The following is a 25,860-nucleotide window of genomic DNA, read 5'->3' on the forward strand; positions in this document are numbered from 1 at the left end:
TTGCTTCTCCCCCTCCCCTTGTCTCTGCCCCCCCACCCCCGCCGCTCATGCTCTCTCTCTCTCAAATAAATAAATAAAATCGTTAAAAAAATAAAAATTAGGGAATACACATTAAGCAATAAGGAATTGCCACTTCTTACAAATCATAATGAGGGGGAGGAAAGGAGTACTTTAGGTTTAACCGCACCAAGTTCTCCTAATGTTGGGAGTGAATAGTACCCATTTGTAGTTGGTGTGTAAATTATCAAACATGTTAATTATTATTAGTAGTATCTAGTAGTATCTAGGAAGTATCTAGTAGTATCTAGGAAGTATCTAGGAAAGTATCCAGTAGTATCTAGGAAAATTTCAGATATTACATTAGAACCCGGTGATTCTCCCATCGAATGTTCTTAGCAAACCTTCAAATATCACAGTTCAGAGTGACAAGAAGGTCCTCTATTATTTCAATAGTAAAAGCTAACTGATACCACACATGCAATCCTTAGGAGACATCTTAAAGGTAAAGCTTAACTTTTTTTTTTTTTTTAAGATTTTATTTATTATTTGAGAGAGAGAGAGAGTGCATGCAAGCACCTGGGGGAGGGGCAGAGGCAGAGGGAGAAGAAAACTCCTCACTGAGCAGGGAGTCAGATGTAGGACTCGATCCCAGGACCCTGAGAACATGACCTGAGCTGAAGGCAGATGTTTAACCAGCTTAGCCACCCAGGTGCCAGTAAAGCTTAACTTTTAAATGTTTGAAAAGTTTTTCTGTAAAAGAATGCTTCCATGCATTACTTTGAAACAGGAACAGCTTCTGACTCTTGATTTCGGCTCAGGTGGTGATCTCGGGGTCCAGCTCCTTGCTTGGTGGGGAGTCTGCTTAAGACTATCTCTCCCTCTCCTTGTGGCCCTCCCCTCCTCTCAAATAAGTAAAAATCTTTTTTAAAATATATATTCATTGGAATTAAATACTAATACAAGAAAACAAAGAAAAAACAAATTTCTCACCAAAATGGTCAGAAAATTTTATAAAGTCTCTTTTCTTTTGTCTAGATATAATCTAGGGGTTCATGACCAAAAAAATACAGATTATTTTTAAAGCCTGTAAATATAACCAATTCACTACAGTTAATGATCTAATTATAATACAATGTCTCCTTTTAGAGAAAAGATATTTCAATTATTCATGTGCTTTTCTGCATGACTAACACCATAATATAAAGAGTATATTAAACTTACCAGGATATTATACATTCACTTTCATAGATGAAAGAAAGGCTATAGTCCCCTAGATAGTAGAAATAAAATATCCTAGAATGAAATAACCCATATGTATATTAAAATAGAATTTGTTAAAATGAAGCCTGCCAGATAATAGAAATGATCTCATTATAAAATCTTCAGATTCTCATTTCTCAGAAAAGCCATAATTACAACGTTATCTTTTTAGTGACCAATTACTGTATTCAGGGTATTTTCTGAAATAAATGCTTTGCTATTTTTATGACTTGCCTATCTGTATTTCCAGTTCCAAGAATAGAAATCTACAATACAGCCATTTCCATAAATAAGAAGTCAGGAATAAATGGCACTGTTCTATCAAAACACAAGTACAAAACCTTCAAATTTTAGATGAAATGTAAAATAGAAATCTTTATTAGCATAAATAAAATACTTAGATGGGAACCTTGGTATCACTCCAACTTAACAAATTAGGTCATTAGAACTTCCAAACTGACAAGAAAAAAGGTATGCCTGTGTCATACAAAGTAAATTGGCCAGCTTTTCTAACGAGCTAGTTTCTTGCATTATAAGGAAAAAGTAGCTGATTTGCATTCCCAAAATAAAAAGGTTTGAAAAAATCTTATTATTCTAAAAAGGATAACTTTTTCCTAAACAAAGTAATGTTCTTACTTTCTACTTTTGTTACTAAATTAGATATTCACAATGTAAGCACAACTTTCAGTGTGTCCGTAGATGTGTTTTGGCATAGGAGCTAGGAAAACAGAGTTCGGATGAATGTGACAACATCCCCACAAAGCACCCTCTTCCAATATTTGCCATGAGAAACACCAGAAACCGCTTTCAGTCCTCTGAAGTGGCCATTGTTCTAGTACCTCACCCTCAAAATCATTTGGAGAATACAAAACAGACTTAGTATATAACCTTAGAACATGCTTGACATTTAAGTATCACTTGAAAAATGATGGATAATCAGTGCTAAAAAATTATAATATGTGCTCTAGAAACTTCCAAATTGATAGAAATGGATCCCTTTCCTCTAAAACACTGTCTTTGGAGAAAAGCATCTCCTGTTCAAGGCTGATATAATCTCTCAACCTTCATATTGAGCAAATGAATGAGGACCTGGTAAACCAGCTTAGAAAAGAAGTCAGCCAAGCATTGGAAGAAAAATGATCTTTAGTCCCTCTTGCTTCTGATTTTCTTTTTCCTTCCTTGCTGGAAACGCTCTGCTCAGTCTAATTTTTTTTTTTTTTTAATTTGAGCTCCCCAAATCATTTATTCTCTCAGCTTTGGAGGTTATTCAATGAATAAAGAGAACTCTTTAAGTAGTTCAAAATGGAAACTGATATTCAAATCTCTCTTGGATTATGGTTTAAGGTTTCTCTACAGTGGTAACTTTGATTTTGGGCCAGATCATTCTTTGTTGCATGGGTCTGCCCTTTGCCTATAGGATATTTAATAGCACCTTTAGCCTCCACCCACTAGATACCAAGGGCAACACCCTCAGATTTTCAGCTGATTCCCAGGAGTATCTCCAAACACCGTCAAAAATGCCTTTGGGATGGGGCATCTGGGTGCCTCAGTTGTTAAGCATCTACCTTCAGCTCAGGTAATGATCCTAGGGTCCTGGGATTGAGCCCTGTGTCAGAGTCCCTGCTCAGAGAGAAGTCTCCTTCTCCCTCTCCCACTCCCCCTGCTTGTTTTCCCTCTCTCTCTCTCTCTTTCTCACTCTCTCTCACGCACACACACACTCTCTCTCTTTCTTTGTCACATAAATAAATAAAATCTTTAAAAAAAAAAAGACAAAATGCCTTTGGGATAAAAACAGCCGTCCTCTTGATGACTCCTGGATTAATGTGGGGTTTTTTTCTTTGACATTTGTAATGGAGATGAAGGAGAAATAAGGCTACAAATTCAAATAGAAACAAACAAACAAATAAAACAAAAAACAATTAAATATCCTTAACTTGAGATAATAATAAAAGTACTCAGAGGCTCTTTACAATGCATGATTAAGCTCTACCCTGTAAAGTTTTTGAGAATAGTGATGTGATAGTTAATTTTATATATCAACTTAACTGGGCCACAGAGTGCTCAGATATTTGGTTAAACATTATTCTGGGTGTGTCTGTGAGGCTCTCTCTGGATGAGATTAACATTTGAATTGGTAGACTGAGCAAAGTAGATTGCCCTCCCTAATGTGGGTGAGCCTCATCCAATCAGTTGAAGGCCTGAACAGACCAAAATGACTGAGCCTTCTCCCAAGCAGGGGAATTGTTTCTACCTGACTGTTGTCTGCAGGCTGGGAGATTGGCTTTTTTCCTGCCTTCTGACATAATCAAAACATCTGTTCTTCCTGAGTCTCAATCCTGATGACCTTTGGACTAAAACTACACCATTGCTTCTTTTAGTTCTCAGGTTTTCAGATTCAAACTGGGACCCTACCACTGGTTCTCCTGGGTCTCCAGTTTGTTGATTCACCCTACAGATCCTAGAATTTGTCAGCCTGCACAATAGCATGAGCCAGTTCCTCATAATAAATACAACATATTTATTTATTCATATTTATATTTGTATTATTATATTTATTATTTATCACTTATTTATTTATGATTAATTTATATATATTCTATTGGGTTTTTTATATCCATGCACAAATGTTGCGGCCAGCGTGACGAATCGACCAGGGAAACCGTGAAGGCTAAGAGGATGGTGAAAAGAAATTAAGAGACAAAGAGATGGGGGCAGGAGGGACACTGAGGAGGATGTCCAACAGTGCCGATTTTATTCCACATCTTACAATCATTTATAAGGCAGACCAAAATAGGAGGAGTAATACATCAGTACCTAGTCAGATGACCGCAAGTTTCTATAACAAGTTTACATTTACTACAAGCAAACCTCGTGATGCCAGGTAGTTTCGGCTAAAGCCATTAGCAAGACAATCAACCAGGGAGTGGGTTATGGGAGGTACAGAACAACAAGGACAACCTAAGAACTCAGGACCCTGGCCACATTGTTCCCTACTGCAGGGAGAGTGTGTGGGAAGTCATGTAGGCAAGTGCAGGACACATAGCACAGACCCTTTCTCAGTGCACTCAACTTTCCCATCCTTAATCTTGTCAAGGTGTCCAGACTTTGAAGGAGACACAAGTCAGGGCCTGGTTTGGTCCTCAACTCCAACTGTGCCGTGGCCTCCAACACACAAACAAATATTTGTTTTTGTGTGTTTATGATATATGTATATATATATACACACATCCTATTGATTCTGATTCTCTGGAAAAATGCTAAAACAAATGATCTCATCTTTTAGGCAAAGAATGTAAGGAAAAGAAGACAGAAAGACCTGATGAAACATTTTCACTCAAACAAAAATTTGTACACAAAAGTATGTTGAACTATACTGAACTAGTCAGTGGCTCAGTACATGAAAGCCATAATTTGGTTCTCCTAAGTTTTACATTCAATTTCCAAAAGGGGAAGTTAGTCTTTATACCCAGGTCACAGGCAGTACTTATTTTCTTTCTCTTAAGCCTTATGTGAATATAGATCACTTTATTAACTTTTCTTGTCTGTGAAATAAAACAATCTAATCCCTTTAGTGCAACTTCCCTAGTTCTCCTTCTTATAATTTCATTAATGTTGTAATAAATTTTTATTTCTATTTCATGTTCAATTTGTGAATCCCTGAAGAACTCTCCCCTTCTCTTGTGGCATGCAATTAAAGAATGAAAATTATGTTTCTTGGATTCCCCCACCCCATATATTTCTAGGTTAGAATTGGTCAAAAAGTTGCCCAAGTGAATTTTAGAATGTTAGAGTGAAATTTTCATCATCAGACGTGATGACACACAGTTGCAGGTAGGCCCAGCAGGTCCCACTTTATCCTTCATTCCATATCCAATCCTTTTTCCTACTTGCTCATCTTCCTGACTGACACAGTGATTCCAGACCCAAAACAACTGCTTCTCTACAGACACACATGGGGGCAGCCAAACAGAAGCAACAGCTTCCCAGGTATTTCCCCATGAGCTTTTCCCTTTCAGTGGGTGACTTTGGTGACTTGATGTGATTGGTTTCTCAGATGGACGTGTAATGACTCTTTTCCTGAACTTCCAACTTTCCTTCTGGACCTTTCTTTCCCCAGATCCTGTACTTGTATAGATGTAAGTCTCATAAGTCCCTCATTCCAAAACTCACAGTGACTCTGCTTCCCTGACTGAAACTTAACTGCTAAATACCCCACCCTGCCTATAAGATATTTGTAATATAGCATAAACCCCACAACAATGACGCTTCAATCATGAACATGAGAGTTTCCAAAACACTGCTTCACTTGTGTTCAGGATCAGATCCCTAATATTATTCTTCCTTGGATTCTTCATTGTTATGGATTGAATTGGGTCCCTTCAAACAAGGATACATTGAAGTCCTAACCCCAGTACCTCTACCTGTGACAAGGTCATAAAAAGGGGAAAATTGGACATACACACTGGAAAGATGAGGTGAAGACACAGAGGGAGATGAAAGCCATGGGATGAGATTAATACATTTACAAGTCAAAGAATACCAAGGATTACTAGAAAACACCAGGAGCTAGACGGCAAGGAAGGATTCTCCCCTAGAGTTGTCAGGGAAACAAGGCCCTGTCGACACTTGAATTTAGGTCTTCTAACCTCTAGAGCTAGGAATAAATTACTGTTGTTTTAAGCTATCCAGTTTTTAGTTCTTTGTTATGTCAACCCCAGGAAATTAATATATTCATTATGCTACCTCCAATGGAGATGGCTATTTTGAGGTCACTGATGAGTTGGGCATAGCTGTCCGTTACCAGTGCATTCTACACTCTGATGTCCAAGGAAGAGAACTAGCTGTCTTTCATTATACCAGGAGTTGACGGATGCATCCATAATTCTGCATGGGACAACCGATTCTAGGTTATTGCATTTAATGATATGTTGCTAAAGATATAATAAAAGGCAGAGTCAATACAAGGAATGACTTACAACTCTGTCAAGGCCCAGACTTAACCTGGAGCGCTTACTAAGGAATATCTTCCTCAATTTTGATCTGCTCTTCATGACGAATAGCAGCTTGCTGTTTTCTCCAACAGTATCACCAGAAACACTTCATTTCTCAGATCAAAATGACCCCTTACTTCATTTCTATAAACCCATCTGAAACTTCCCTTGACTTCTTCCCAGAATAACTGAAAATTGAACTCTTTAAAAGAAATTACAGTCCCATCAGCCCCAATTGTGTGATCTATCCCTGTGCCCTAACAAAAACAAATTCATAAAAATGTAATCGTACATTTTTCGAAGTCTCAGTTTCTTGGATCATGGAGTTCAGGCTCACAGATTGTCATCTGATGATGATGATGATGTAAAAATGATCGGGATGTGATAAAATTTAAAAGCATGCTATTAGTGAAGAATCATTGAGACAAGGTCCAGGTCAGGACAGAAATTCAGAGAAGAAAGCCTGGAATATTTTACACTTAGGCTGATGACAGTTCTAACAAAAGGAACTGAGTGACTGAGCAATGTTCTTGACAGCTTCAGGGTTAGGCAGACAAAAGCTGGACTGAGAGGCACTCCATGTTTTTACCTTTTTTTTTTTTTAATTGTGTTATGTTAGTCACTATAAAATACATCATTAGTTTTTGATGCAGTGTTCCAAGATTCATTGTTTATGTGCAACACCAAGTGCTCCATGCAATGTATGTTCTCCTTAATACCCCCCACCAGGCTCACCCATCCCCCCACTCCCCTCCCCTCCAAAACCCTCAGTTTGTTTGTCAGAATCCACAGTCTCTCATGGTTCGTCTTCAGTTGAGACTCCAAAAGGCTACAGTGCTGGAGAAAGGGTGCAATGGAAGTAATTGCCCTCACAAACACTGCATCCAAGCTTCAAGTCATCTGGGTGACACAAAAATCTCAATCCCTGGGACACCTGGGCGGCTCAGTGGGTTAAAGCCTCTGCCTTCAGCTCAGGTCATGATCCCAGGGTCCTGGGATGGAGCCCCGAATCGGGCTCTCTGCTCAGTGGGGAGCCTGCTTCCTCCTCTCTCTCTCCCTGCCTGTCTGCCTACTTGTGATCTCTGTCTGTCAAATAAATAAATAAAAACCTAAAAAATAAAAAATCTCAATCCCTAAAACTGGTTTTAGGAAATGCCAGATACAGTCAATCCTGATTATTCACCTATTCACTAAAATTTATTTGTAACCCCAAATCAATACTCATGGCATTTTCGTGGTCATTTGAGGACATACACAGAGCGGCAAAACATTTGAGGCACTCAACTTACATATTTCCAACAGAGGTCAAAAAAGATGATGTTCTGCTTCCGATGTCAGCTCTCATATTGTAAGTAAGTATCCTTTTTGCAGTCTACTTAGTTCTACATTTTTCCTATTTTGTGCTTTTTGATGGTGATTTTGTGGCTTAAAATGGCCTCCAGGTGGAGTGCTGAAGTACTGTCTAGTGTTCCTAAGCAGGAGAAGACTGTCTTAAGTAGAAAATATCTGCGCTAGATAAGCTTCATTCAGGAATGTGTTCTAATGTCACTGGTTGTGAGTTCAGTGTTAATGAATCACCAATACAGTATGTTCAGAAAAAAGAAAAAGGAAATTTATCAATCTCTAAATAAGGCCACTGAGGAAGGTGTTAAAATAACATCTATAGTGATGAAGCCATGGAGAAGTGGTTACATTTGTGGATTCGTGACATGACAACAAATAAGGAAAGTAGACTGACCAGTCATGAGACTAAAAGTCAGAAGTTTCTAGTCATGTTACCTAGGATCAGGAAATTGTTAAACCCTTCTTGCCTAGTGCTACTAGCTTCTACATTTCAAAAATTGATACAGGCAATTTAAAAATTTAAAAGTGTTAAAATTTTAAGCAATGCAGCTTTTTCAGATCAGGAAACTACAGGAAAATTTCTTTAATATCTGCTAAGTGTTACAGGAAAAAGCATTCTGTAGAAGAGTTCTTTTATACTGCTGATGAGACTGGCTTGTTTTCCAAGGATGTTGGCCAATGAACCTATGTAACATCTACACAAGAAAGAGATACAAGAAGGAGTAAATGAAAAAAAAATAATAATATGTGGGTATATCCAAATGAATAATGACTGTCTAAAACTTTTCAAATGTCGTGAGAGGTTTACAATAAAAGAGAATTAAAATAGAAGGCAAGAATAGGACAGAAGACAGAAGAGGGATATATGTTAAAGTGTTAAAGTGTATTGAATGTTAAAGTGAACTGAATTTCTTGACTGAGAGGACAAAAACACCAATTAACATTAGAAGAAGAAGTATAGTAGAATTATTTTTTAAATAGTCCAAAAAAATGGAAGCAATCCACATTTGCATCAACAGTAAAATAGATTAAATTATGATATATTCATACAACTTAACACTACACAACAATAAAAGTAAGTTAACTCTAGCCTCTGACTAAACCTCAAAAAATATCATGTTTCAGAAAAGAAGCCAGACCAAAAAATCATATATCTAATCATTCTATATGTATAAATTACAAAAACAGGCAAAATTAAATTATGGTATTCATGACTATACCTAGCCAAAAAATACAAAGAAAATCAAAGAACTCATCACCATACAATTTAGAATAGTGACTACCTTTAGGTGGTGGGAAGAAATGGGACTGGGAGGAAAGCCTCAGAGGGTTTCTGAATTGCCAAAGCTGACGATGTTGGATTTCATGTGACCCTTGCCGTGATCACACCGGTGCTTGCTTTGAGATATAATGTTCGGCTGTACATTTTATTTTCCATACCTTTCTGTATGTATTTCATGGTAAAAATATTTTTAAATGCAAGTTACAATGCCAAGTGTATAATAGGCTCCCAATCTTGTGTCACAATAATTCTCTGTGCATATATACATTTGAAACACTGGAAGGGTTTTCTCTAAACTGTTAACAAAGTCATTTTTTATTTCTGTTTTCACATTTTCTGACTCTCTAAATTTTCTACAATGAATGCGTGCTTCCAAATGTTCATCCATTACATGAAAATGTTATAATTAATTTGAGCAATATCATAAAGGACATTTATACTGCTTTTCATTTTTTTCACTCATAAGTGTAATCACTCTTCCGCATGTATATCTGCACCCTTTGTTATGAAATAAATCCTTAAAAGATAAATTACTGAGTCAAAAGTCGAAATATTTGACATCTGCTAGGAACTGCCATATTGTTCTATAAAAACATTTCCATACATTCTTGGCAAACATTAGATGCTGTGATGATCTGGAAAATGGCCTCCAAAGAACAAAATCTTAATCCCTGAAACCTATTGAATATGACCTTAAGTGGAAAATGGATTTTGCAGATGTGATTAAGTTCAGGATCTTGAGCTAAATTTTTCTAAATCATCTGATGGGCCCCCAATATAATCAGAGCCCCAAATATAATCACAAATGTCTTAATAAGAGAGATTTGAGGTAGAAGGAGGAGATGTTACAATGAAAGCAAGGCATTAGAGTGATGTGAGGAAGGAATGTAGATGGCCTTCAGGCACTAGAGATGAATTCTTTTCTAAGTCCTCCAGAAGGACCTAGCTCCTCTCATTAGCTCTGCCAATGCCTTGACTTTAGTCCAATGAAACTGCAGACTTCTGGCCTCCAGAATTATAGAAAAAATTTATGTTTTAAGCCATGTAGCTGGTGGTCATTTGTTACAGCAGCCAGGGAAACTAATATAGATCCTATCACTTTCTAATTTTTGTGAATTTGATAGTTCAAAAAATTATCTGCTTCTTTTCTTTGCTTTTTTTTTTTTTTTTTTTTGTTACTCAGAAAGGTTGGTCTGCTTTTCTTGTGCTTTTTTCATTAGTGTTTTTTCTATTACTTATCTAGTCATACCCTTTCCCCTTTTCGATATTAGATATTATTGTTTATATATGTATATATACATATATATATAATGTCCTTATTATCCTCCCATTTCTTTCTGTCAAAAAAAATAAACTATACGAATCCTTTGAGTGGTTGAGACCTTATTACTCATGACAGACATCCCTAAAACTAACTGTTTATCTGAATTTTTGAGGCAAGCTAACTGCTTGTCTGAATTTTTGAGCCCATTGCTGACCACTGCATTTCTGCAAAACTCTCAAACTAATATTTCACCTTCCTTATATCAACTGTGTTCTCATGCCTCAAACAGCCTTATGCCTATAGACTGGTAAACTCACAGCTGTGATATATGGCCAGCACCCCCATCTAAAACACAAGGAATCTATTATTATTTCCCTTATTAAAATTTATGTCCTCCCTCATCTTCTCGACTTGACATCACTGTCTTGGCTTTCAAAGTCTAACACTGGCTCCCAAATATGTCATAAATGTGCTACCTTACTTAGACCAAGGTTTGACATACTTGGTATTTTCATTATGGACCAGGTGTTTCATTTCTGTGGCTTTTGAAACAAATATGCTGGAACTCTATGCTAGACTCAGACAATACATTGCATGTTTATCTAGCACCTTCTGTAGGAAAGGTGTTGCAGTTCATATTCCTGCCAAGTAAAATTCTTTCCCACAAATAGGAACTGAATATATTGGACAATCATCAACAGCCATATACTTTCATACATAATCCATATATCTGAACATTTCTTGCTAGAATATGAAACTGTGTTCTGTGCTTCTAGCACTACCCTTCCATGCACCTAAACCTTCCTACCCCTACTCTACTAATGTTCATATCCCACTCCACCATGAAGGTCCCCTTCCAATTGCTCCATATCACTGCAGAAAACTTTTTCATGTCAAGTTTTATGCTAATATAATTTTACCTACTTCTTGAGGTTGCTAGGCAATAGATATGGAATTGTGAACATCTAAGGCATGATTATTTGTCAAGCTAGTTGAAACTGAAGTAAATTTATACTCAAATGTGGTCTGGAATCATATCCATAGCTCTGATTATAATTCATTTCAAGACCTGGCATATAATCCTATTTTCATTATTAATGAAATGAAATGTTATATCAAAGACAATTATATTAAACCCTCAATAAAATCTGATTGATGTCGGGTAAAGCCTTTCTACTGAATTTTACTTAAGTGAGGAATCTATGTTTTACTCACTTTTTGCAAGTTACCAAGGACATAAAATATTCCAAGCACAAATTAATACCTCATAAGAAAGGCATTTTTAAAAGGTAATCTACATATATAATCAATTGAGAACACTCAAAGGCAGTATTTTTACAGTTTCAGAAGTATTCAAAGTAAATTTTACCTTCATCCAGCACTTCTAAAGGCCTGAAGTAAAGCTTTTATCACAAGGTAGATTAAAGAAAATGACCTAAAAGTGAGTCATTTTCTCAAATAAGTTGAAATACTATTATCTTAATTTTCAATTCATTTCTGAGTATAGAAGGTTATTGGAATAGTCAAGAGAGAAGATTGATGATATTCTACTCTGTCTTGATGGCTAAAGTAATTCCAAAATTGGCTTCATATTATTGTCTCAGGAACTAAAATAAAAAACACTTATAGTAGACCTGGGGCACTATATGTGTGTGTGCATGAGAGAGAAAGAGACAGAAAGGAAGAGACATGCAACATCTCTGTCTTTGGGGAAATACCACCCATTTACATCATTTGTTGAGATCGGGTTGACTTCCATCAGCTAAGTCTAATAAGAGTTCTCTCTGGTATTTCCCCAAAGCCTTAAGAAAAATGTTTACTTTTGCCAGGATCTGAAGCTTTGAGGGTCTTGTGAGGTCAAAGCTTCTACTGGCCATTTTCCAACATGACACAGTCTTTATGAAAATGAAGTCAACACAAAGAGACAGAGAGAGACAGAATTGAACCTTATATGCAATGTTTAAGTACTTGTAATGAGTGAAATTCTATTTTTGTATACTTCTTGATATCATTAATAAATACTTTCCAGTTTAAGATGACAGAGGAGTAAGGGGATTCCAAGCCTGTCTCATCCCTCAAACATAGTTAGATAAGTTATCAAATCATTCTGAACACCCAAGAAAGTTAATCAGAGGTCTGAGAGAACAAAACCTGCAAATTAGAAAAGTAACCAAATTTTGGAAGGTAGGAGGTGGTAGAGAGTTGATTTGGGGGAGAGCTAACTCTAGATACTGCAGTGGGGTGGGAGCTCTGTTTACGGAGGATACTGCAAAGTATTATAAGCAGCAGAATGCAAAATCTTAACTTTTAGAAGTCGGCTACCTTGGGGTAGGTGCCTGGCTTAAAGGTGCTCAGGTGGCAAAGCAAGAGAGAGTCCCAGGAGTGACAGCATGGTCTGTGAATCCCTGGATCTCAGGAACAATGGGCAGTGCCAACATGCTGCATTATTCACAGTTATAGGAGTGGGGATGTCAGCTGAGAGCAGCAAGTCTAGGTGGCAGCTTTCTGTTCTGTTTTGCCATAAACTCTGAACGCTTACATAGTTTTTGGACTGGGCTGCAAGAGTGCAGTGAAACCCTCCTCCAGAGGAGCAGCATGGGTCTGCACCACAGGAGTTCTTAAATTTGAAGTTTTGAAACTCAGTTATGCACAAAAATTTCAGACACAGGCAGTATGAATGCAGGGATCTGACAAAAACTAGGGGCACAGGTGAGGTGATTGACTGCTCTTCTCTGATGGCTCCCTGAAGAGTGAGGGGAACAAACTTTCATCTCTGGGATAGAAAGCAGGATACCACGACATTTGACCTTCCTATCAACACTGAAAGCCTTCAAGGAGGAAAACAGAGCTACATAATGGAGGCCAAAGCTACTTACAGCAAGCTCCTCCTCCCTAAGCCTAAAGGTGCATTTCCTCTAGGGCAAATACACCTGAGAATCAGTGAAACAGACCCCTGCCCCAGAAGACCAGCACAAACATTTCCCTAGCACCAAGTATCCTGATCACAGAGTGCTGCAAACCTTCAGCTCTAGGGGAAATAGGATCTAGCTTACCTTTTATTTTTAATTATTTTTCCATTTATATTCTTTTATTTTCAAATCTTTTGGGGTTTTTTATTTCTTTTTTTAATTTTTATGTACATATGTGTGTATATATTTATATTTTTTATTTTTTATTTCATTTTATTTTATGTTAATTTTTAAAATTTTTGGATCTAGATTCTTTTAACAAGCAGACCAAAACACACCCAGGATCTAGTTTTTTTGTGGTTTTGCTTTTTGTTTTTGTTTCATTTGTTTTGATTTGATTTCTTCTTTTCTTTTCTGAACAAAATGATGAGATGGAAAAACTCACCTCCAAGAAACAAAAGAAGTAGACCTCATGGCCAAGGATTTAATTAATACAGATGTAAGTAAAATGTCTGAACTAGGATTTAAAACAATGACTGTAAGGATACTAGCTGGGCTTGGAAAATCACAGAAGGCATTAGAGAACCCCTTACTGCAGAGATAAAAGGACTAAAATCTAGTGAGGCTAAAATTAAAAATTCTATAACCAAGATGCAAACCCAAATGGATGCCATAAAAATGAGAAATGACAAAGTCTAGGAATGAATCAGTGACATAAAAGATAAATTATGAAAGATAGGAACCTACCAAGAAGAGGGAAACAAAGATAATACATCACAAAGACAGATTTAGGGAACTCAGTCTTTATTAAAATGGAATAACATTCATATCATAGGCATCCATAAGATGAAGAGAGAGAAGAAGAGGCAGAAGGTTTGTTTGAGCAAATTACACCTGAAAAATTCCCTAATATAGGGAAGGATACAGACATCAAAATCCAGGAACCACAGAGCACTCCCATCAAGTTCAATAAAAGCCAACCATCACTAAGGCATATCATAGTCAATGTAACAAAATACACAGATAAGGAAAGAATCCTAAAAGCAGCAAGAGAAAAAAGTCCTTAACCCAAAGAGAAGACAGATTAGGTTCACAGCAGATCTGTCCACAGAAACATAGCAGGCCAGAAGACAGTGGCAGGATATATTCAACATGTTGAACAGGAAAAATGCAGCCAAACATACTTTATTCAGTAAGGTTGTCATTCAGAATAGAAGGAAAGATAAAGAGTTTCCCAGACAAACAAATAAAGGAGACTGTGACCACTAAAGCAGCCCTGCAAGAAATTTTAAGGGGGACTCTTTGAGTGGAGAAAAAAAAAGACCAAAAGCAACAAACACCAGAAAGGAAGCAAGATCACCAGAAACACTAACACCAAAAGTATTACTAAATTCATATCTTTCAATAAAAACTCTGAATGTAAATGAACTAAATGTCCCAATCAAAGGACATACAGTATCAGAATGGATTAAAGAAAAAGATCCATCTATATGATGCCTCAAGAGACTAATTTTATACCTAAAGACACCTGCATTTGGAAAGTGAGGGGATGAAGAACCATCTATTATGCTAAAAGACATCAAAAGAAAGCTAGGGTAGCCATATTTATATCAGACAAACTAGATTTTAAAGTAAAAACTGTAACAAGAGATGAAGAAGGGCAACATATCATAATTAAGGGATATACCCATCAAGAAAATCTGACAATTGTCAATATTTATGCTCCCAACTTGGGAACCCCCAAATATGTAAATCAATTAATAACAAACATAAAAATACTCAACTGATAACAGTATAGTACTAGTAGGGGACTTTAACACACTACTTACAGCAATGGAGAGATCATCAAAGCAGAAAATCAATAAGGAAATAGTGACTTTGAATGACATACTGGACCAGATAGACTTAACAAATACATTTATAACATTTAATCCTAAAGCAACAGAATACACATTCCTTTCCGGTGCACATGGCACATTTCTCAGAACAGATCACATACTGGATCATATCAGCCCTCAACAAGTACAAAAGAGCAAGATTATACCATGTTTATTTTCAGACCACAGCACTATGAACTTGAAGTCAACCACAACAAAAATTTGGAAAAACTTCAAATATATGGAGGTTAAAAGACATCCTTCTAAAGAATGAATTGGTTAACCAAGAAATTAAAGAAGAAATTTTAAATATACATGGAAACAAAAGAAAATGAAAACACATCAGTCCAAGACCTTTGGGCTTGGCAAAGGCCATCCTAAGAAGGAAGTATATACCAATACAGGCCTACCTCAAGAAGCACAAGAAGTCTTAAATATACAACCTAACCTTACACCTTAAGGAGCTTGAAAAGGAGCAGAAAATAAAGCATAAAGCCAGCAGAAGAAGGGAAATAATACTGTTTAGGGCAGAAATAAACAATATAGAAACAAACAAAACCCAGTAGAACAGATAAATAAAACTAAGAGCTTGTTCTTTGAAAGAATTAATAAAATTGTTAAGCCCCTGGCCAGACTTAGAAAAAGAAAAGAGTTAAATAAATTTTAAAAATGAATGAAAGGGGAGAGATCACAACCAACACCACAGAAATAAAATTATAAGAAAATATTGTGAGAAACTATATGCCAACAAACTGGGCAATCTGGAAGAAATGGAAAAAAATCCTAGAAACTTACAATCAAAACCAAAACAGGAAGAAATAGAAAATTTGAATAGACCCATAACCAGCAAAGAAATTGAATGAGTAATCAAAATTCTCCCAACAAACAAAAAGTCCAAGGCCAGATGGTTTCCCAGGGGAATTCTACCAAACATTTAAAGAAGAGTTCATTTAAATTGTTAAAAAAAAAAAATAACACATGGAAGAAAAACTTCCAAACTCATTCTATGAAACCAACATATCCTTCATTCCAAAACCAGACAAACACCCCACTAAAAAGGAAAATTACAGGCCAATATTCCTGATGAACATGGATGCAAAAATTCTCAACAAAATTCTAGCAAATCAAATTCAATACTACATTAAGAGACTTAGTCATCATGACCAAGTGAGACTCATTCCTGGGCTACAGGGTTGGTTAAATATTTACAAATCAATCAGTATGATACACCACATTAATAAAAGAAAGAATAAGAAGCACATGATCCTATTAATAGATGCAGAAAAAGGATCTGATAAAATACAGCCTCCATTCTTGATAAAAAACCTTAACAAGTTAGGAATTGATAGAACATACCTCAACATCATAAAGGTCATAGACCAAAGACCCACAGCTAATATCATCCTCACTGGGGGAAAAACTGAGAGCTTTTCTCCTACAGTCAGAAATAAGACAAGGATGTCTACCCTCACCATTACTATTTAACATGGTACTGGAAGTTTATCCTCAGCAATCTCACAACAAAAAGAAATAAAACGTATCCAAATTAGCAAGATGAAGCCAAACTTTCCTTATTTGCAGATGACATGATACTCTATGTAGAAAACCTGAAAGACTCCACCAAAAAATTGCTAAAACTAATACACAAATACAGCAAAGTTGCAGGTTATAAAATCAATGTGCGAAAATATTGCATTTCTATATATCAATAATGAAGTAGCAGAAAAAGAAATCAAGAATTCCATCCTATTTGCAACTGCGCTGAAAACAATAAGATACCCAATAATAAACCTAACCAAAGAGGTAAGAATCTATTTGTGTTCTGAAAATTATAGAACACTTAAAAAAAGAAATTGAAGATGACACAAAGAAATGGAAAAGCATCTCATACTCATGGATTGGAAGAAGAAACATTGTTAAAATGTCTATATTCCCCAAAGCAATCTACACATTCAATTCAATCCCTAACAAAAGACCACCAGCATCTTTCACAGAGCTAGAAAAAACAACCCAAAAAATGTATGGAGCCACAAAATGTCCCAAATAGCCAAAGAAATTCTGAAAAAGAAAAGTAAAATCGAAGGCACCAGGATTCCAGATTTGAAGGTATATTACAAAGCTGTAATTATTGAGACAGTATGGTACTGGCATAAAAACAGACACATACATAATGGAACAGAACAGAGAATCCTGGAATGGACCCACAACTATATGGTCAACTAATCTTCAACAAAGCAGGAAAGAATATCCAATGGAAAAAAGACATTCTTTTTCACAAATGATGTTGGGAAAACTGGACAACAACATGCAGAAGAATGAAACTGAATCACTTTCCTACATCATACATAAAAATAAATTCAAAATGGATCAAAAACCTAAAGTTGAGACAGGAAACCATCAAAACACCAGAGGAGAACATAGACAGCAACCTCTTTGACCTCAGCCACAGCAGCTTCTTACTAAACACATCTCCTGAAGCAAGAGAAACAAAAGGAAAAATGAACTAGTGGGAGTTCATCAAGATAAAAATCTTCTGCAGAGCAAATGAAACAATCAACAAAACTAAAAAACATCTGACAGAGTGGGAGAAGATATTTGCAAATGACATATCTGATAAAGAGTTGGTATCCAAAATCTATAAAGAAGTTATCAAACTTGATAACTAAAAAACAAATGACACAGTAAAGAAATGGGCAGAAGACATGAATAGACATTTTTCTAAAGAAGACATCCAGATGGCTGACAGACTCCTGAAAGACTGCTCAACATCACTCATCATCATGAGAAAAAAATCAAATTATAATGAGATATCACCTCACACCTATCAGGAGCGCTAAAATTAACAACTCAAGAAACAATATGTTGGTGAGGTTGTAGAGAAAGGGGAACCCTTTTGCACTGTTGGTGGGAATGCAAACCAATGCAGCCACTCTGGAAAATAGTATGGATATGTTAAAAATAGAACGACCATTCAACCCAGCGATTGCACTACTAAGTACTTACCCCAAAAATACAAAAATACAGATTTGAAGGGGCACATGCACACCAATGTTTACAGCAGCATTATTAACAATAGTCAAACACTGAAGAGAGCCCAAACATCCACTGGCTGGAGAATGGATAAAGAAATGGAATATTACTCAGCCATCAAAAAGAATGAAATTTTGCCATTTGCATTGATGTGGATGAAGCTAGAAATATTACGCTAAGCAAAATAAGTCAATCAAAGAAAGAAATACCACATGATTTGACCTATATATGTGGAATTTAAGAAACAAAACAGATTAACAAATGGGAAGGGAGGAAAAAAAGGAGAGAGGAAAACAAACTGTAAGAGACTCTTGAGGATAGAGAAAAACCTGAGGGTTGACGGAAGGAGGTGGGTAGAGGGTGGGTTAAATGGGTGATGGGTATTAAGGAGGGCACTTGTTGTAATGAGCACTGGGTGTTATATGTAAGTGATGAATCATTGAATCCTATTCCTGAAACCAATATGGCACTGTATGTTAACTAACTAAAATTTAAATATAAATAAGTAAATGAATTCTTTCTAAAAAGGTAGATTTGACGCGAAAACAGCATGGTTTCTATGGTCCCTACTAGAAAATGAGGCTCACCTGTCTCTGGGTTTTCAATAATTGCTCTTTTTCTTACTTCAATCTTTTAAATAAATTTGCCTTTGTAGATGACACTCTCTTGTCCTAAAAGATTATCCAGAAAGTTTAATTGAGTCTACTCTGGTAAAAATATTCATTACTTAAAGCTCCTTATGTAATTTACATTTGCAGGTAGGGTTCATATTTATCTTGATGTTAGGAAAGAATCAATCTTATATTGAAGGAAAGAATCAATCTCATATCTTTTGTCTGATCAAAAATATTTATTACCATTTCTAGAAATCCATTCTCTAGTACTAAGACTGCACAACCAAAACAAGAAAACAAATATTACTACAAATGAAAAACAACTTTGATTCCTTCATTTTCCAGGAATGGTCTATTTTCACAGGGATAATACATTGCTTTATCAGAACTTAGTGCATCTCTCAGATTTTCTCTTTCACATTCAAGAAGTATTTAATTTAATTTTAAATATAATCTGCCATCATAAGGCCATAGATTTTTTTTTACTTGTATGGCTGAAGAAAAGGATAGTACATATATATATTTGTCTCAAATATTAAAACTCACTGTTTACTAGTATGTAACGCTCAGATTTTAAAACTGTTGAATTATTCAGCTCTAAATGAAAATTCTGGGGTTTGGAGTTATGCTCTTAAATAGCAATGTTAAAATATTTTGTCCTGACACTTAAAATATGACCAATTTAAATATTTGGGATGAAAATGACTAGGTTGTTTGCAAAAGCTGAGACTATTTCTGCAAAAAAAAAAAAAGTAGTCACCTTAATTTTATTCAACATTAATTTATATCCATATGTTCAGCTAAAAACTTTTCAATCTTCCCTTGCAGCTACATAATTAAAACATATGACTAAATATGGGCCAATGAGATGTTACCAAAAATGTTACATGGGTGTCCAAGGGAGAATATAATCTCTCATTTATTCTGCTGCTTACCACCAAGTATGATGTGGACTTCAAGGTAAAAACAGAAACATTAAAAGCAGGATGCCTGATGATATAGTAGACATTTTATAGTCCTGAATTGCCAAATTCCAGGCTTGTTTTATGGGAAAAAGAAATAAAATTCTATCTTATTTAATCCACTGTTATGTATGGGACTTTGTTTTCTCTCTGCACTTGCCATTAAACCTAATCATCTATACCAATTTTCTAATTTCTAACTGGAAATTTCTCTTGCTAACATTATACCAGCAGTTCCATGTGGTATATACTTCAAATCCTTACTCCTGGTGTCTCTTTCCCAATTCTTCAGTAGCCAGTGTAAAGAGACAGTAATTAATCAGTGAATTGAGGCTCTATAGAAAATTACACTAAACAAGGATCATGTGTATGTGGGGGCAAATCACATATTCCGTTGTAATAAACATAAGGCATGTATTTTTTTCAGGTTCTAGCGTCTTAACAAACATCCATGCAAATCTATTTGACAAAGTATGGAAACTGAAACAATCATTCTTTCCTGGTGTTAAGTTTAAAAATTCCTGGGTCACTTCCTCCTATTTTTTGGAGCTTCAGTCCATTATTTTCTAGAAAGTCCATTGTCATTATAACCAATGGTGGGGAGGGGGAAAGTGGTATTTCAGAACACCATTTAAGACCATCTTTCTCAGACCGTAAGACAACTGATATTCTGAAACATCAACTTTAAATATGTCACCAGTGTAATGAAATACTTTCTATAGTCCATTAAAATTCAATGTTCAGACCCCCCAATAATGCTAATATAACATTTTTCCTCTGTAACTTTTTAAAATCCTGAAACAATTGTTTTTACTTGGAAGAAAAAAATATTCTACTATCCTCCTTTCCACTTTCCAAAATAATTTATTGGAAAGGGCTGAGCTAGAAACCACCCTAAGAATTTCCTGTAGATATCTAAGGCTATTTAAGAAATGTAGTTTCAGAGTTTCTTCCAAATGTCTATATAGTGAAATGTAAAACATGGTTCTAGTAGAGCCTTTGGTACACAACAGAAGCTCAGTTCAAATTATGATCTGCAAACCCTGAGACACTTTCAGGATATCTGTTAGGTCAAAAACATTTTCATAAAACTACTAATCTGTGAAAATGAAAAAACATTTTCATAAAACTACTCATCTATGATCTGTTTCACTGTACTGAAATTTGCACTTTGATGGTACAAAAAGAAATGGTGGGTGAAAATGCTGGTACCTTAGCCTGAATTGAGGCAGTGGCACTAAGCTTCACCAATAGTTCTTGTTTTCTTCATCAATACATATCCTCACCTTACAAAAAAAAAAGCCAGTTTCACTTCAGAATATCTTTGATGAAACAGCAAAGTAGTTTTATTAAATACTGAGAATTTGGGGAAACGATCTATTATTGTTTGGCTCTCCAATAATGACTTTTTTGATAAGCTTAGTGAAGATATTAACAAATGTGACTTTTAAATGTTGTACAATGGGGCACCTGGGTGGCTCAGTTGGTTAAGTGTCTGCCTTCAGCTCAGTCATGATTCTGGCATCCTGGGATCGAGCCTCTGGCTGCCTGCTCATCAGGGAGTCTGCTTCTCCCTCTGCCTCTGCCTCTTCCCCAACTCATGCTCTTTCTCTCTCTCTCTCTCCCTCTCCCTCTCTCTCTCTCAAATAAATAAATAAAATCTTCCCCCAAAAATGTATGTATGAAGTGTGTCACTATTTGGAAGATCTGCATAATTCAGTGAACCATTCATTTTCCAAATGGCCAATGGATGATGTTACAAAATCATGTATGGGTAAAGATGTCCATTCAGAGGACAAGATAGGCCATGGATTTTAATGAAAGAGCATGAGAAGCTCATTAATAAAGTTTATATTCTACATTGCAATTAAGCTTTAAGAAACTATCACTTGTTAAATTTTGGTGTAATATCAAAAAATCTGCAATTATGTGAAAAAGCTATAAAAATATAACCAGTTCTATTTTAATGCTTGTTTTAAAATCTGAATTTATTCCAACAATAACCACAATAACCACAGAAAACTGCACAAAGCTGAAACGAGTTGTGTAGGAATACATAAAACACACCAGAACACACATCTCATAAGGACACCAAGACACATCTGACATCCAATGTTAACAATGCTCCATTCAATTTCACATCACCCTCCTGCCACCACTACACAAAAGCTCAGAAGGTGCAACCCTTCCAGTTGTCAAGGGCATAGGGACTCCTCTTTCCCCTCTCTACTTTCCCCCCTTCCTTAGCCCATCTTGTATTTCCATTTGTGTTCTGTGTTCCTTTTTCTCCCTTTTTCTCCCTTCTCTCATTCTTTTTCTTTTTTTCTCTTTTCAATATTTGAAAAATATTTTATTCTCGTATATTAGAGGAACAGAGGTTCTTTCTATTTTGCTATTTCTTTTCAAACTTTTCCAGCTTTCTCAAATGGTGGGTGAAAGTTAAAAATAGAGCTACCCTATGACCCAGCATTTGCACTATTAGGTATTTACCCCAAAAATACAGATGTAGTGAAAAGAAGGAACACATGCACCCTAATGTCCATAGAAGCAATGTCCACAACAGCCAAACTGTGGAAGGAGCCAAGATATCCTTCAACAGATGAATGGATAAAGAAGGCATGGCTCATATATACAATGGAATATTACTCAGCTATCAAAAAGGATAAATATCTCCATTTATATTTACATGGATGGAACTGGAGGGAATTGTGTTAAGTGAAATAAGTCAGAGAAAGACTATCATATAGCTTCACTCATATGTGGAATATAAGAAATAGCGCAGAGGACAATAGGGGAAGGGAGGGAAAACTGAATGGAAGAAATCAGAGAGGGAGACAAACCATGAGAGACTCTGGATTCCAGAAAACAAACTGAGTGTTTCAGATGGGGGCAGGGGGGAATGGGGTAACTGGGTGATGGGCATTAAGGAGGGCATGTGATGTGATGAACACTGGATGTTATACGCAACTAATGAAATCACTGAACATTATATCAAAAACTAATTGTGTACTACTATATGTTGGCTAATTGAATTTAAATAAATTAACAAATAATATTTTCCAGTTTATTGAGATACAATTGATGAATAAAGTTGTGAGGTATTTAAAGTGTACAACAAAATGATTTGATCAGTGTATACATTATAAAAAGATTCCCTCTTTAAATTAACTAACAAAACCATCACCTCACATATTTACCTTGTAAATTCATCTACACTTGGTGCTTGTAGAAGGCCACACGGTAGGATAAGCAACATGATCTACATCTGGGATGTCTTTCTAGAACAAACTGTCAACTCAACTCTGCCCATCTAAGAAAATATCTTTGAAGCTATGTTGTAGGGGAACCACAGTCTCAGAAATACAGAAATTAGCTTCCATGTGGAATTATCACATGGAATTACTTTCCCTGAAGGAGTTTTCATTTTCCTTCTACATTATAACAATTCTATAAATTCTATTCTCAGGTAAAGCATGGGTAATTCATATATCAAATATCTGATCTGTTACATTTAAAGGATTATGATCATTCTCTGTGTAGTTTACTGCCAACTTTCTTACTCTATTTTATTCCACACTTTGTTTAAGAAAAATTATATAGCAATACTCATTCCTTATTCCTATTTTGCAGTGACGAATTGACAATAATTATTAATGTCTTTGCTCAATTTTTCCTACTGTGTAGACCGTTAAGTAACATTTACCTCCTTCTTTTTTTTTTTCCCACTATTTTGAAAATTGAGTTGGTAAACTATCTTGAGAGATAAAAACTCTTTGGAATAATATAGTATAATAGTAGTCAGTTGCATTTATTTCTTCTTATACATTACTTTTTAAACAGTGTAGTTTTAAGAAAAGAATCACTCATTTAATGAAATTTATAGAAAGAAAAAATGGGTGTGCACACACACACAAAATAATCAGCTAGATAAGACTAGGTGAACATAGGCAAATTCAATGAAGCAGGATTTTTTGTTAATCCTTTATAAAAGGTTCTTGCTGGCTTATTTTGGAGTTGCTTGCAGTCCTCTACCTCCCATTTCTACTTTTTGGTGGATAATTCCCTTCTCCCTTACCCTGAAGATGCTAGTATAATCATTCTACCAGTGTATAAATTTCATCTTGAACAACTAGATAAATTATTAAGCTATCTACTAGTTATTATTGTTTCTGATGGGGAAATATTAAGATAGTGTCTCTTTTCCTAAACTCAGAGACCAACAAATTATAAAAATAAGCAATACTAGGCAAAGTGAAAAAAAAAAAGAAAAGAAAAGATCCAGATTCATAAGTCATAGCTTCTCTATAGTTGTTAAAACTCAATAATTCCCAGAACAAGAAAGCAATCCTAATCCTTGTCATTTCTTGACTTTCTTTATAAGAGGATTCAGATGTGAATGCAACTCCACTGTAAAGAGAATAGCTCTCCTTTTACTTGCCATTATCACAAAAATGAAGCTTAGAACATTTAAATAGTAAACAAGACAAATTCTTTAGGCGAACCATGAAGTTCTAAACTATACTGCCATTTTCATGTTCAAACTACAGGCAGATTCCAAACAGCAGCTATTTACCATTCTGAGAGTCTCAAATGACAAGTGGTATATAAATAGGTGTTGCTATTACTGTACTTGGGAAATCATGAGCGTTGATGTGTAAGACTCCAAGATAATGAGTTTTTGAAAGAGATGTTCCTACTCTGGATAGCAATGCTATTATTAACTTGCAGATTTTTCAAATATGTTTTATAAAAATTGATCATTCTTTCTAGCATCTTTCTAAAGTTAGCCAGTAACCCTTCTTTGTGCTTTAACCAGTTTTGTTTATTCTCTCCTTTCCTCAGGGCCTCAAAACGAGCAAAGCCATCATGCTGAACTTAAATGTTTAAAATCCTGATCCAGGTCCAAAGACTAAGCGCCAGTCAGCCTGACCAGTATTCAGGTATTAATATTAAAGTTGAGTGGGGGACACCTTGTCAATACTTCCCAAAGTCTAGGAATTGAGAATAATCAATATTGCAATTCTTCTGACTAGGTCAATGGATAACCTGTGTCATTACGCTTTTGCTTTCCAGGGTCACAAGAGAAACCCTTTTGAGTCAAGGGCAACAATCATAACAGGTAGTAAATGAAAACTTGTAAAACCAACTTTGAGATTCCATATTTTTTTCAAGTAAGAAACAGAAATAGTGTATGAGAAGGCCAAGAAAGTTGAAGAATCATATCTCTGTTTGCACATTAAGGATGAATTTCTAAATAGGGTCAACTGACCTCCCAATATTTGGGAAGCTTGAGATAGGAGCCATGTAGACTCCCGTGGCACACATCTAAAATTTAAAGTTATAAATTAAGCCAACAAATAAATATTTATTTATTTAATTAAATAAAAACATTTAAATAAATATGTTATATCCTCCTATTTTTACAGATCTTGGACTTCTCAAAATGGCACCCAGAAATGTAAGAGTGTAGAGAAAGCCAGCCCCACATCAACACCCACCTGAACTCCTGCTTTTGGCACCCCCTCCCTGTTTCCTTACTCCTGGCTTTGTCTCTGGTCATGGAATTCTCATGCCACAGGTATTTCTATCCCAACTTACACATCCAACCTGTATCTACAACCCTCATTCAGCAACTAAACAGTCCTTAACCACCCCTTGGACCACAGGAGTATATTCATGCTGTTTCTCCTTTAGACCAAAGTCTCATCAATCTTTCCAGGAGCCAATTTTAGAGAAAAAGATTCATGTAAATCTACAAGTTCAACATTGGGAATGGATTTCTGGGCTCCCAGATACTCAGAAAATGGTCTAGATAGGAAACAACAGTTGTAAATCCATGTCCCACTGACCCCATAGACTCTTTGACGCATTAAGAGTATCACAGCCATGGAAAACCAGAGCAGGGCAAGGGCCCCTCTGTTTCAGTGTAAGGATAATGTTGTAAATTTGTTTGGGGCAAAAATTACATGAGTAATATCCTTACATGTTTTGTGGGTCCTTTTATGCCATTGTATATTCTACCTACCAATTAAATGTTCAATGGGACTGTCTAAGGCAAGGAAATTTGAATTTGAAAGGCCAGGAATATTGGATGGAGAGCAAAAGATGGGAAATCATTAGCAACATGCATTTAATAAGGCACAGAAATCACCATTTTCTAATGATGTTATTTGTCACAGAAGAACTTGGGACTTTGATCACCATGAAGCTACCTGTTCTTCATTCCTGTTCAGAAGCATTCACTATGCTTGTTCAAATCTGCTTTACTTTGGATGCAATCTGTACATTGGAAAAGGTAACCATTCTTGTTGGTTCCTAATGAGTACT

The 25,860-nt window shown here is 35.8% G+C and overlaps 1 long non-coding RNA gene across 1 annotated transcript in view; it reads left to right on the forward strand.

The window, feature by feature from the left end:
* LOC116575228 overlaps positions 1–25,356 on the forward strand; it is a 48,340-nt gene extending 22,984 nt beyond the window's left edge. Inside the window, exons 2-4 of the long non-coding RNA XR_004279659.1 lie at positions 24,376–24,473; positions 24,607–24,652; positions 24,960–25,356. This is a non-coding gene — a long non-coding RNA (uncharacterized LOC116575228). The remainder of the gene's footprint in view (positions 1–24,375; positions 24,474–24,606; positions 24,653–24,959) is intronic.
* Positions 25,357–25,860: the final 504 nt, after the last annotated feature.

Source organism: Mustela erminea, chromosome 16, assembly GCF_009829155.1.
Source record: "Mustela erminea isolate mMusErm1 chromosome 16, mMusErm1.Pri, whole genome shotgun sequence".
NCBI lineage: Eukaryota > Metazoa > Chordata > Mammalia > Carnivora > Mustelidae > Mustela > Mustela erminea.